The 14,822-nt window shown below is 38.3% G+C and overlaps 1 long non-coding RNA gene across 1 annotated transcript in view; it reads left to right on the top strand.

The window, feature by feature from the left end:
• The window catches only part of LOC115343193, a 62,831-nt gene that overhangs the window by 37,774 nt on the left and 10,235 nt on the right, over nt 1–14,822 (top strand). The window contains exon 2 of the long non-coding RNA XR_003924022.1: nt 12,882–12,992. This is a non-coding gene — a long non-coding RNA (uncharacterized LOC115343193). The remainder of the gene's footprint in view (nt 1–12,881; nt 12,993–14,822) is intronic.

Here is a 14,822-nt window from a genome sequence, read left to right as displayed (position 1 = left end):
ACAGAATGACTAAGAGAGTAGAGAACTTTATAGTACTCCTACTCAGACTCTTAAATTTATCCAGGCAGTAGAATCTTCCTATTCTGTCTGTGGAGACAATAAAACTTCAGCTTTCCTTTCTCACTGAAATTTCATAAAATTTGGTAACATGTTGTCCGAACAGAGTTTCGTATGCAAGGCAATGTTTGAAGAATATGAACTAGGAAAGAATTCAGGTGGTTTCAATTGAAGTTGGAAACAAACCAGACCAACAAACCAAACAAAACCTGGTTGGATGAGTAGGCTCGGAGGGGGCAGGAGTTAAAGGGGGGATTAAATCCCGACCCGTGGATGTCTGTGAAAAGTGATAGAACCCGCAGGGGTGTCTCTGGGACTTATTCCGTGCTAACATCTTTATCAATGACGTGGAGAAGGCAATGAGATGCGCTCGCAACACGCCTGCAGATGACACCAGACTAGGGATCCAGGTGACACACTCAAGTCAGAGGGCTTGCTTTCAGAGGGACCTGGTGGAGTGGTTCAGTAGGAACTACAGGAAAATCGACAGGGAGATATGTAAAATCCCGCCCCAGGAAGGAATAATTCCTGTGAACAATTCTGCTGGGGACTATCTGGTTAGTGAGCAGGTCTGGGGAAAATGCCCAGGTGCTGGTGGGCACTAGGAGCAGGGATGTGGCCAGGATGCTAAGGGCTCTGATTATCTCCCGGTACTCAGCACTTGGTGTGGGGCAAGAAGATGAGGGACACCAGGCATAAGTTGGAAAGGTAGAGTTCCACACTGCATACAAGGAGGAACATTTTCCCCCTGACGGCAGTCAAGCAGGGGAGCAGCTTGGCCAGAGATGTTGTGCAATCTCCATCCTTGGAGGTTTGCAGCGCACGAGTGGATCAAGCCCTGAGCAACCAGGTCGGACCCCAGAGCTGACCCTGCTGGGGCAGGAGGTCAGGGCAGAGACGTCCCTTAACCTCCCACGTTACTCTGTATCCCATGGATGTGAGGAAATGCTCAAAAAAATCCAAATCTGTAAATCCGAGCCACACTTTGTCAGCTCTGAGTTACATGCTAAAAGTAAATTACAATATCTAATGAGAATCCAAAATCATCTCTGATGTCTGTCAGCTCCAGCATATAACCCACTGAATATTGCATTTCAATGCTAACAGTTATATTTGCTCCAGTGAGATATAAATGTTACTTGACCTCAAAAACAGGTCGTGAAGCACAGACGACATCTTGCAATTAAGCTAAAAGATTCATTGACAAGCATCATTCAAGTAGTACGATTTAGATGGTTACAAGAAACCGTAAAAATGTTGTGATACTGCAGGGAAATTGGCTGCAATGGGTCTATATTATGTCTTGGCATTGAGACATTGTATGCAGTAAGAATAAAGCAATGCTGCTCATAAACAGAGGAACATTAATTATATACATTTAATTTTATGTAACATCACACTTGTGGAAAACATAAGAAAATTCATGTATTGTAAATGTCATCTTTTTTCCTGAAGGAATTTTCCATTATTATTTTATGATGATAAAATAAGGTGTACTGATGTATTCTCAAAATAATTTTGTATTTATTTTTACGTATTTCAATAATATCGAGTCAATAAAGATGATATCGGGAAATCTATGAACTATAATGAATTTTATTTACATTTTTATTATAGCACTAACTTCACATCAGTTCCCTTCAAGTGTATATATGAAAAAAATGTGCAAATCATCTCTTTTTAGTAAAACTACCCAAAACATCTCAATCACTTTTGTAATGAAATTTTTATGGCAATGTTTGAAAATATTTACATCAGCAAGAAAAAATGTTCATCAAATGAGGCCATATTCTGGGAGAACAGGGAAAATAGAGTAATGTAAGTGAAATATTACATGGTGAAGAACTGGCCCTTGACTCGATAGCCCTTTTCCGGAAAATGGTAATATCAATATAGCAGGATGAATATATCTCAGTGTAGACAGAAGTTACAGAACTTGTTCTGCAGCACAGTATTCGTGGATTAATCTCTTTCTCTTTAAAGTTGTGCTTCAGGTTGTCACGAGTGTATTAAATGGGATTGACAGTGGTTCTCAAATTGTAGTCTGAAGACATTGTTATCTAGATGCCTTAACAACTGGTTACAGTCAGAATCAGTCAACTGCATCTTCAGGAGTGCTTTTAACTACATTTCTGATGAGATGAGTGTTTCGTCGTCCGAGAGAAATTTTGAGGGTGGACAGCAGTCGGTTGGCACAAAAGTTTTGAGGCTCGATGGTCCAGAGCAATTAATGCAATGATCGTGTATTGGAACCTGGGAGGAAAAAGGTGTTTCTGGCAGGGAGGACTGAAAGGTCTTAGCCACCTCTAAACCGGTGGCTCTTCATTTGGAAGCGTTAGTGGCACAACTAATGGTGTTTGTTTAAGGCAGCCATCTGGTAAACATGAGAATATAATGCACCATATTGCATTCCCAATAACATTTTAAACGGTTTGCAATCTCAATAAACAACTTTTGAAACACATGCACAGAGGTCAGTTCCTTGCTTCTGTTGGAGGGAATATCAGATTTACATAGCGTCTGTATACTTCCATTTCCAAGAGGTGCGAAGTTGACAGCCAAAAATAAAAAAGCTGTCCAAGAGCAGGAAAAACTCATGAAAACCTCTGTTCACTGTTTTTCCAATTCTGTTGTATTCATTTTACCAATACAGCTTGGGGTTGGGCTTCTGGATTAGGCCACTGGGAGCTGCAAGGTGTGGACCTCGCTTGTTTTTTCCACAGGAGGAGATGGCAGGAGTTCTTTTTGAGGCTTTGGTGTTGGGAATGTGCAGAAGTGCCTCCAACCAATAAGTGCTTCAAGTCAGAAGCAAATATATAACTTTTCGGAGCTTTTCTTCTTTTTGTTTTTCTTTTTGCTGTGCGTTCTTCACATAGTGGATGAAGAGATGAAACATTCCTTGTTCTGTTTTGGCAGGGTAGCTTTTGGGAAGGAAAAAAAAATATGAGAAGAGCAATTTACTTCACCTGGTCAATTCATTTCACTTCACTTCACTTCTATTCCAAAACAGTGACCTCCACAGCTGATTGTATGTTGTATCTGAGCGTATTTCCTGCATCCTTTGGTGTGGTATTGCTGCCCTGTTCTGGCTGTGACTACCCAGAACGAGGATGCTACGGCTTTATTGTGTACTGCAAAGAAATGAGTGTTCTTCCAGTCATCCATATAAATTCAGTGTTGATGAAACCCGGGTTCATGTCAAATTGTTTCCAAATCCAAACCACCTTCCTGACCTGAATTTTTTCTCTCTCTCTCATCGCACCAGGCATCTGCATTGAATGGATACTCTCTACGACTACGTAGTTAGTTTTGTCCTCCAGAGAGAAACATGCTGGGTTTCACATGCTGCCTTCTCTGTTGTCCTGCGATCGTACACCATGCTACTCAGACAGGGTAGCAACAGATAGTTGCCCTATTCTTTTCCATATAATGCTTCATGGTTTTGTCTGGATATTTCAGCGACAAGCCGTCTCTTTTAGGACGGTACCCCATTATTATAATATGCCAGATACTTATGTCAAGGCATTGATATATGTCATTAACACAATGGAAATAAATTTAAATTCATACATTGTATTTCACACACTGAGTTTTATCTTGACCTCCTAAGGTGAGAGACAGATGTTTTCCATTGGCAATGCTTTGGTTATTTGTTTATTTTTGTAAAATGCACATCTGAAACCCACCTATATAAAACTGGAATATGGGCTGCATTTTAAGTGAAACCAGGGAAAAATATGCAGACTTTGAGAGACGAAGGGGAAAAAAACCTGCAGCAAGCACCAGGATATGTGAGTGAGTAAGCATAATAGATCAGAATAAAGCCCTAAATCAATTTTATTTTCACAGTTCTAGCATCATAAAAAGTGGGTGGCAGTAAACCAATTATTATGCAACTTAATGAACTAATTAGGAAAATCAGAGCAATAATGGTACTGGTACTGACTGATCTGAATATAAAAAGTAGAATTAAGTTCTCAGTATTGAATTTTTCAATACAAAGGGTTATATAATAACTTTTAAAGCATTTTGAATTTGGGGAGAAGCAGGATTGCATCTGTAGTTGCTGTGGGTACCCAAATGATCTGCTGTTTCATGTACTGAACTCGCTGTGTAAGTACACTCGTGTACTAATTTTAAAAAAAACAACAAACAAGTAAGGACCAGATCATTAAAAGCTGCATTTGCATTTATGTGCCCCTAAATACTGTTGAAATACTGATATCTGTGGTCAGTAGGTGCTTAAGTACCTTGAGCATATGGCTTAGGTGGCTGAACCTGCAGACTGGTGACATGAAACCTTGCGTACTGGGATCGCTGCATAAACCCAAACACTGGTTTAATCTTTCATAGGGCTGGCATTTGCACCAAACTGAACGCAGAGGAATAGAAGAAAGTAATCACAAAAGCACAGCTTTTCTTTCTTAGTATTAGCATCGTAGAACACGCTATGCTTTAAACTATTTAAAAACCCTCACATAATATTGTGCATTGACAGAAATTATAAATATATTTCTATCAGACTAGCATTTCTCATTATACATCTGAGATTATGTATGAGTGTTTCAAGACATTCAATAGTTTGTTGATTTTCTTTCTTTATAAAATTTTGACCTTTACATATGTTGATAATATGATGTGTGATTATGGGCCTAAACCTTTTCTCTTTAACATCAATGACAAGGTTCCTTTTGCCTTCGGTGCCGAAATTGAAATGAACCCTCATAAATTTCTCCATCATTTCCTTGCTATTGTGAAATGTACTATAGTGTTTTCATTGATACATAATATATTTCTTTATCATACAATTATAAAATAGGGTTTCTTTACTAGTTTTCATGTGATTCCATGTCTGCTCTATCCATGTTTGGCAAATTCAACAGCTATAATATTTGTATGCGGCACATGTTGATTTTTTTAATGGTCTTTATGATATTTGGATATGGAATTATTGTTGCTTGAGAATGAACATTGGTCTCATAGACTGGGTCCTACATGTGTCAGGGCTGTTTCTATCTTGAAATATAAGCCCTGCAGTCTCAAATGGAGTGTTACTCGTGTGTGTGTACCCAAGGACAGGACTTGGCTATACCAGTATGTGAAGAATTGTGCTGTTTCAGATAATGTGCATTATTTTTTCCAGGAAGGTAGCTGTTTGGTCCCCGAGTGTTTCATCGTAAAGCAAAGGTGAAAGTCACTTCTTAAATAGCTTCATGGAAAAACACAAGTAAGAAGAAAAATAATTTCTGCTTTCCATGATAAAAACAATCAATGCGAATAGTTTTGTTTATTTTCCTGGTGAAAAAGTCACTGTCAGAGTATATTTAAAACAAATGGGGAGATGGGAGGGGCAAGTGGCCTTAAAGCAAATGTATCACATACAATACTTTTTAAAAAAGTGAAGGAACCCAGGCCAGCATGTTAAAAATGAGCATTTCCAATACAATTTGTCACCCATGCATAAATCTTGCTGACATTTTCAGTCACTTTAATAGCCTTCCCATTTTATAAATCAGTATGAACTTGCACAGTTGCAAAAAGTGTGTATTTTGAACATCTCATTTGCATACTTTACCAAAAGCCAATGAGGCAGTGGAAGCAACACTGGTGATCATAATAAGTGTTTGGGAAAAGGCAGAAAGATCACTAATGGTTTGCCTTTAGGGATTTCTGTACTCCATAGGGGACGAAAATGAGAAATATTTTTCAAACAGCAGGGGTAAAGGTTTTAAAACTAGAAACACATGGAGTGATAAAAATGTTAGTGCCACAGGGCGCATAGCAGGAAAAATTTACAATGTAAAAACTGTAATTTCAGCATTAGGAAGTAATAATCGTGTTTCATCATTGTTATTAAAGCATGACCCTTAAAGTCACATAAATTAGATATAACTTTCTAGAGAAGTGTATTAATCTTCAATGGAAAATATTAGGAAAGTTTATTATCATACGAAGATCAGAAGAAACTGTTTTTTATTAAAAAAATGAAGTTAAACTTGGTGGGGTTTTTTGGAAGAAATCTCCAGCATTTTGAAACAGCAGATAGACTTGTGTTTACTCAATGCAAAATGCAGTGACCAGCTTTGCTCTGAAAACCAATAGTTACATGAGAAGAAACAAACAGCCAACAATTAAAGAGTGAGCTAAGGGAATCCAGGAAGTTCTATTCATAGGCATAAATGGCTTATATTTTGGTCAACGTAGTCTTTCTATTGTATTGATGCCAAATGCATCCAAATGATTAATGGAGAATGTTCGAGTCATCGGAAAAAAATAAAAGTAAAATCGTAGCCTGACGTACCACAAGAATATGGAAGACTTGAAATAGAACCAGTTATCCAAGGTGTGTAATGAGTGACTGAGGGTTAGTTTCCATCCTATCTGCAAAGAGCAATTTCACAAGGGCCTCTATATTTCTTGTAAGTGCTGTTTAAGAAGGTCACTTCAGCTGCAAGAACTTTTGGGTAGATTTGTGTTTGCAGAAATCTAATGCCACACTAACACTGCGGGTGTGGGAGCCCCTGGCTCTCCTAGCTTGGGCTATGAAAAAGTGGTCCAGTGTGGTGGGAGTGGACCTGCTGGGAGAAGCACCCGCTGCTGAGAACCACACTGTACCACACCGTACCACTGGAGTGGATTCATCCAGGATGAATGTGATTTCTGTTGCCGTCCTGGCTCCAAAAATCCAGAGAGTTTCCAAAAATGAAGGGCTCAGGGTATGGGTTCAGCACTTTTTACTGTGGGCCACAGAGCTGCCCGGATGATAACTAGAATAAGAGCCAGATCTCTACATTTCTCTATTTCCACAGTTTTATCTTGAAATTTCTCTTCTCGGTTTCAATTTAAGAAGCTAACTGTTAGCATTTTGAAGCGGAATAGTGTGTAAAAGAGAACTCAGGTGAACCTGACAGACTGGGTGTGCTTTTAATTTTCTGGAGATAAAGAATAGAATAGCGCTATGTAATTGATAAAGCCTTTTGACTTCCTGCAAGACAAACAAGCTTTGACCTGTTAGGGTTTGCAATGCTGGATACGTTTTGTGTCACTGAGGATGTGCCTCCCGGAGTATGATTTAGCCAGTTCTCCATTGCTCAGCCACTAGAGAGAAACCACTGATAACAGAATAGTACAGAAAAGATCCCTTATCCGTCCCCCCACACTGAGTGCCCTCATCATTAGGACGCAAAGCTTGACTTCCTCTTCCACACTCTACTTCTTGCCTTGTGACTTTCCTTTTTCTTTATCCACATTTGTTCATCTGCAAGAAGAAGAGGTCCATAGTTCATTTGGAAGAGTAGATGACCCCCTCCCAACTTAATCTGTAGCTTGACTTTGTGCGTAGTCTCCAGAGAAGCAGTAAACTCTTTCCCAAGTGCTCCAAACACAGGACTGCTATGCATAAGGAGGGCATCATTATTATCTCTCCTTCCAGCTGTGTTCTTATGTGAAAATGGTCGTACTGTTGTTTTTTCTGTCCCTTTCTGCCAGTCCCTCAGGCAGTTTATGAAGCTCATGCATAGCCAAAGATTAGGCATTCTGCTTCTCTGTGCTGTTGGAACTAACACAGCAAACTTGCCCAAATGTGGTTTTTTTTTTTTTTTTGCCTTTTCTGTTTGCATCAGATATGATTTAAAGATTTCTGTCACTAACCTTGGTGCAGAAACCGTGATTTTCCAAAACAGAGAATTTTAATTTTTTTTACTTTGTAAAAAATTACCAGTTTTCTAATCCAGAAAGTTCATTTTCTGAGCCAATATGTTTTAAACACCAGCTACTGCAATGGCCCTAATGGAAAGACGGTTCATCATTTTCTTACTGAAAAGGGAAAGATATTAGATATTTGTCTGCTTAAAATGGGGCAGCTAAAGTAAGATAATGAAATCGAGAAAATAGTGAATAAGGGGTGAATTTGTTGAGTTTATAGTTTTATGTTGCAGTTTGTGAAAATCCTGCTGTTTTTAGATATTCCTTTACCATGAAGAAAAGTAATAGCTTTCATAAGGTGATATGAATGACAGTAATGACTTGCTACTCAATATTATTAGCCATCTGCTTTATGCTGGTGTAAATTGATTTAGAAAAGAATTTGGCAAGTGTTGAGCAGTCTATACAATGTTAGAGACTAAAGCTTTCGATTTCCAAATACAGAATCCTTTTTTATGTGGAAGTCTGCTGCTGAGATCACAACTTCATTAGTTGGCAGTCTGCTTCTACAACAGTGATCTGTAGAACAGAATTAAAAAATAAATAAATCTCAGTGTATGGTAGGTTTATGTATATTTTTAGCATTCCAGAATTTGAAGAGTAAACTGGTGGCACGCAGTCTGACAATGAACTTGAATGATCTTACGAATTATTAATGACTTTCATCCCATAACAGTATCCATCGATGGGACCAAATGTGGTCCGCATGGAAAGCAGTGCTCTCAGTGTACCAGCTGATATCTGCTCTACCTGTTGTACACGTGGAGATTTCCATTGTATAAGGGACTGAGACCAAAAGTCTACCTATGTGGCCAAATTGTAGACTAGAAAATGCTGCATGCTGGTGTTACAGTCATGAAACTCCTCTGTCTTTGTGTTGATGGTAGTCAAAAGTTGAGCCCCGTTTAGAAGTTCAGCCTCTGAAGCTGGAGCCTGTAACTGCTAAAACAGGTGATTAGGTTTAGCTTTGGAGATCAGGAGTGTTTTTACATTTTCTAAATGTAAACTGCTGCAATCAGACTTCAAAAGAGTTGTACACATAACACATAAGTTTTTAACTGGTGTCTGAAATGTTTATAATACAAAGTTCAAAGTAGTTCCATACCTTTTGGAGGCTGGCACAAAGAAATATCAGTCTTTTCCTCCGTGAATTGAATAACCTTTTTAAAAACTCTGATTACATTAACTCAGATGTTAATTTGGTAAAATTTTGTACATTCGGTTGTATCTATTCAGTTTATTTACAGTATATATAACCTGTAGTCTGGACTTTGTAGTCTAACAGTTACGTTTTTCAGGATCTGTTCCCTAAACCTTTTCATCTGTGATACTTTGAGTCTTTCAGCTTAGGTACTTCAGTCTGAGAAATTACAGGAGCAATGCAGGCTCAGCTCTAATGACCTGTTTAAGACCATGTTTTCAATAGCCAAAATACTAAATGACCAGAGAGAGGTGGAAGATGTACCTCTACACAACACATGTATAATGTATACAAACAGTTAAAGAGAAAATAGTAGGACCTTTAAGGCCAAACATAATATTTACAACTTGAACGATTTCAGTGAATAATTTGAGGTGGTACCATTCAGAAAATGGTAAGAAGAATTGGGAGAATTATGATATAGCTATAGGACCAGATATAGCAAATATATGTTGGGGAGCAGTAAAAGGTGGAGAGACATGCTGGAAGAAAATTAGAGTAGAGGTTATCAGAGATCAGACTTAAAACTTATTTTATGTAATATTTTAATGAATGATCTTTGCAACAACAACAAAAAATTGACGTATTTTTTGGCACAAAGTTTGGAAACATCACCAGTTCAAAACTGATTTGAGATATACAGGAAGAACTAGACCATGTTGAATGCTGAAGCAGTTTATATGTGATTAAATTTAGCACTGTTAAAATTTAGCTACTTGTGAAAGAAATTTTCTGTGAACTGGAAGTTCTCAACAAAGAACAAAAGAGGAAAAAAAAAGCATTTGATTGCACAAGGGCATTAGCAAGTGATTGAGCTCTACCCATACAAAACTATTATGAAAAAGCTTAGACACTAGCAAGAGAGGTATTTCCAGAAGGAAAAGAGAAATAATATAATTCTACAAGGCTCTTGTAATATTCTCTTTTCTTTCTTTTTTTTTTTTTTTTTCCCCTCTCTAACAGTGATGTTGTTTAATTTTCTTGTAATTTCTTTCTTCTTTCCTCTGGTTCTGTGGGATCAGTTTCCCTTATTGCATCCATTCTTTGCAATGAATTTATTGTAAGTACACTCATAGTTACAGTCATTATGGATGTATGACATATGTAACTCTACATGTCCTAAAAATAAAAGTATGGGTCTAAAATAGCCCCCCCCGATACAAGACTAGTTATGCAGAGACAGAGCATTTACTCTAAGTGGGTTCATGACATAGTTTCTGGATTCCTCTGGGAGGTCAGACATATGTCTCAATATCTTGCTGTGTGTCAGAGACATGTCCTGATTTTCCCTGGAAAAAAAACTTCTGCCTTTCTTTTCCATTTGGCTCGTGCAGCTGAAATGAGGGTTTGGAGCTGTTACATGATGTGAGCTTTTCAAAGGAAAGCTCACTTTAACGGTTGGGTGCATCCTTCAGTGAAGGATCTCTGAAAGTGAACTTTTTCTTATGAGGCAGAAGGTATACACCAAGGAGATTCTGACTGCCAGGAGAGGACACTAAAGCAGTAAGAGAAGCAGAAGTGTCTTTCATTGACTAGCAGACCAAGAGGACTTGGGCATGCTGCAAGATCCTGGGCTGCGGGGTAGACACTGAAGATCTCCAGGGAACCTTTGTCAGAGGTCGTTCATATACATGGGCAGAAAGAATTATCAAATTTAGTCTTTTTTAAATACTTCTGACTCCTTGGGAAGAAAAAAAAAAAAAAGAAACAACATCAAAGGGACTGAAATGAGTTCTTAAGTGAAACCCACTAATTTAGATCTGTTTTCTCACTTTGTCTTTATAAAGTCTATGAATTTCTTGGTATAGTGTCTTAAAATAAGTCATAGCAATCTTGTTTTTCCAAAGTCAGTCAATCAGTCAGTAGTGAGTAGTCAACATCCATGGAAAACCCTACAATAATAATGTTTATCCTATAAAAAACAAACTGGTGCGTATGCCTGATGGAAGAAAATAAATTTTGAGGGTGATTTCAGTATCAAGTGATTGAGAGATTTATTGTATAAACCAGAAGTGAAACACATTATTAAAAGTTATGAAAAAATAGTGTCTTAATAACTGTAGAATGCCAGTCAAAACATGGTATTTTGCCATGCTACTTAAATTCAGCAGCCTTTTCCCCATGAAATATATTTTTCCTATGAGTTTTTAAGTAAATATTTTCTTGGGAAATTATGAAGTGTATATTGCATAGAAAAATCTAGTCTTGAATAAAATGCATTTGGCTACACAATTAGCATGTTAGCAAGGGTGTGGTAATAGTCCTTACTGACCCTAAAATATACAAATGTAACATTTTTTGCCAAATTACCAGCTTCCACAGTTTTGATAGTGAAACAGAGAAATATCATTTAATTTTACTTTGATCTAATACAACATTCACACCTATCAAATTTAAAAGTCTGTGCTTCATACAAGCCACAAGAAACATTCACAGGAGAAGAGCTGCTCTGGGGCACAGCAAGTAGAAAGTAGATTGCTGGAGGGTACTCTGTAGCTGGAGGTAGGGAAATGTGGTTGCAATCATCCCCAACTTGTGAGTGTGCATAACACTTCCAGCTGAGAAGAAAATATAACGGTCAAGTTCAGCCAAAATGTTAGAAGGTTGAATTCAGTTCTGTCCTTTGTCGGTGTGACCCGTGTCTGTGTTTCCTACCATCTGTATGGATGCAGATGTAGAGATGTAGAGCGCCATGCAGAGCAGTTGTAGGTAGACTCTTCTGTCTCTCCTGTTGACTCTCTGATACTGTGTTTCACCAATAAACGTTCCCTGCAACACGTTAGTGTTTCAGCTCTTAGTTTTTAAATCATTTGCCTTATTGGTCTTTGGTGCCATTAGCATTGACCATTTGACATAAATGCTCCAACAGTTCACTAGGACTCTTTACTGAAGCGTAAAAGAGTTTATTACAAAAATATTGAATCAAGCAAGAAGAAAACCCCTGGTTTTGGTAACCGAATCTCAGTTTTTGGTGTTTGCCAAACGAGAACTGTGTTCCACTTCCTAATATGTTGAAAGTGTAAAGAGTAAACACATCAGATTCAGCCATTTTCCAGAAGAAAAATAATTTCTAATAAATGTTGGCTTGAGCAGCAAGCCAGCTAAACACACAGCGAACCAGTTATTGATCTTATTTTTCTCCAGGTTTTAGACACAGTGGCTCATATTCCATCAAAATTATGAATTATTGGTAGTTGATTTCATTCACAGAGATTTATGTTCCTAGTCAAACCCCACATTTTTGGCAAAATATTAATGGAGACTTAAGAATGTTTGGGAAAGTGCACACTTTCCAGGTACATCAACCATCGCTCATGCTGGTGGTGTGAACTGATCTCCTCTAAAACACTTCTTTAAAAACTATGGTCAACTGCATATATAGTTTTTAAGTCTTTTCCCCAATATATACTATGCATAGATGGGAACATTTTCCTTTTGCTCAATATAGCTTCTAAGAATAAAATATTTTCTTATGTACAGAATAGCATACCTGTAACAGCACAATAAACTTTTGAAAATATCTAGGCTGATTTTCTGTAGCATAGACTTGTAGATCTCAGCCATTTCTACATCATGCATATATCTTCTGCTGAACTAGAGCGTAACCTCTTAGAAAAATATTGTGAATTGATTTAAAGACCCTGAGTGAAGGCGATCCATATGATTTGTTTCTGTGATTAATTATTAAAGAACGGTGTTGTGTTTCTGCTCTGGATTTAAGTGTGTGTATTTGCATTTGCCAAACTTTGGAGCTACTTGTGTCATTTTCTCTAATAGTGACTGAACTTTGTATTTTCCTTCTGGTAGAGGCACTTGTCTTTTACTAGGGATAAGTAAGAAGGATTTAGCTTAGTAAGTCTCTCCCCAAGAAGACACATCTTCAAAAAAATTCAGAAACACTTTTTTAAACCTTTCCCAGGTTTGTGGCATCGAAGTAGCAAACAGAGAGGGGCAGAAGATAATGCATGTTTTCCTGCCTGATTCTTCCGAGGATGGAATAATGATGGAAGTGAACTCCCTATGCATCAAGGTAAGACCTGGGCCAGACAAAAAGGCATGAGAATCATTTGGCAGCCTGCAAGCGGTTAGTTTGAGCTATGATAACATTTCAGTACCCGAGTACTGCTTTTTTGTGTGCTAGAAGTTGCAATATTCAGACTGTAGCTCTTCCTTATGGGTTGTCTGAGCTGGTGCTTTAAGTACTAAAAACCCGAATGGCTGCAGATTACATTGGCTACTCCGGGGCTGGATTTTGGAGTACAGTCGATGCAAAAGTGGTAAAGGTGCAAATTTTGGTGAACGGCATTAATGGAGAGCGCAATAGGATTACCAGCACAGCGGGGGAGGCTTATTAATTAGGTTTTCGTCAGGATTAGCAGTGATACGAGTGAGTAAGGCAAATTCTTCGGCGTCCCCCAAAGAGCGAGGAGCACGTAGAAGGAAAGACAACTGCCGGTGTCCCTCTTTGCCCGGCATTTGGTATGCACGGGCGCAGGCATCCAGCGAGCAGCAGACAGCACTAAACAAGGACTGCCCCGCTGCAGAGAGAGCCACGCAAAGTGAGAGCAGCTGTGGATGCTGGCATATTTAGCTGCTAAGAGCTGCCGACCCTCGCAGATGAGGCTGGCATGAGACTGCAGGAATGAGGATGGGGTAATACTAACAAGACTGAATTGATCTGCATATATTACAAAGGAAGACCAGAATACTCGCATAATCACAAGTCTGTAAAGTAGGTCCAGGGGAACACCTTGACTTTCCCAGGAAATGAGAAGGCAGCTGTGAATGTTTTTGGCAGAAAAGTGCTTCTGCTTTTGAGAATTGTCAGCCCACCATTGTTCGCTCTCCTCTTGGTCTGGGCTCAGTTTGAGCGTTACCGAAACTCACTCTGCGTCGCCCCGTGACAAGATTTAGTGTTCTGTGTCATGGATCTGGAAGAAACAAAAACAAGCCTCCTGCCTGAAAAATTGCGTTACAATACAAACACTATAAATATATTATGGAAAGTCATATATACTGCTTTGAACGAATAAAGACAAACGGGGACCGTTTCTTTTCTAAATGAGAAATTATACCTCTTTCCCTGATACAAAATGAGATTGCTGTTTAGGAAGGGTCATATAGATTTTAAATATTTTAAATAGGTTTCTTACAAAAATATGAATACACTCTGGGCACATTTGGCCAGTACTTTGAATTACAGCCTTGAAGTTGCAGAAAGCTTAAATGAAAAAAGCAAACAGGAGCAGAAAGAGACAAGGAAATGTATCAGCCCCTTTCTCTAATACAGAAAAAAACATATTCATGACTTGCTGATAAGCTGTAAACTTTTGTATACTGCATTTCCTTAGGCAACCACAATTGTCCTCCATAAGGATTGTTTCAGCAAATCACGCTATTCGGATAGGCATAGCAGAAAATTTTAGCAATCTCAAGAACTGCAAGCTCAGTCTTGCACTTGGTGAAGTGCGTAATGTAAAGTGATGCCTTTAGAGAAAGTACCCTATAACGCAAGAAGACAAATCACTGATTTGGAATTGATATGTTCCTTGTACTTGATATGTTCATTTATATGCAAGAAATTTATTTGATCCCAAAATCAGGAATTTAACCAAACAGGCAGATAATTACATGGCCATCAAGTGAAGAAATGGAAAAAAAACCCCATCAAGATCCCTGTTGCAGAAAACAAGTATATAAATTAGGGAACAAGTGACGAATCCTGAAGAGGAAAGCAATATACTAAATAAAGTACTATTTCATGCATGCAACTTGTGTAACATTAAGGTTATGCTTATACAATGAGAAGTAAGGAAATTGGAACTAAAGAGAGAAAAGTCAGCATTAATGCTGAACCTTG

The sequence above is a fragment of the Aquila chrysaetos genome, chromosome 6 (genome assembly GCF_900496995.4).
Source record: "Aquila chrysaetos chrysaetos chromosome 6, bAquChr1.4, whole genome shotgun sequence".
Classification (NCBI taxonomy): domain Eukaryota; kingdom Metazoa; phylum Chordata; class Aves; order Accipitriformes; family Accipitridae; genus Aquila; species Aquila chrysaetos.
Note: the sequence above shows the minus strand (reverse complement) of the source record. Positions and strands in the feature narration are given on the sequence as shown.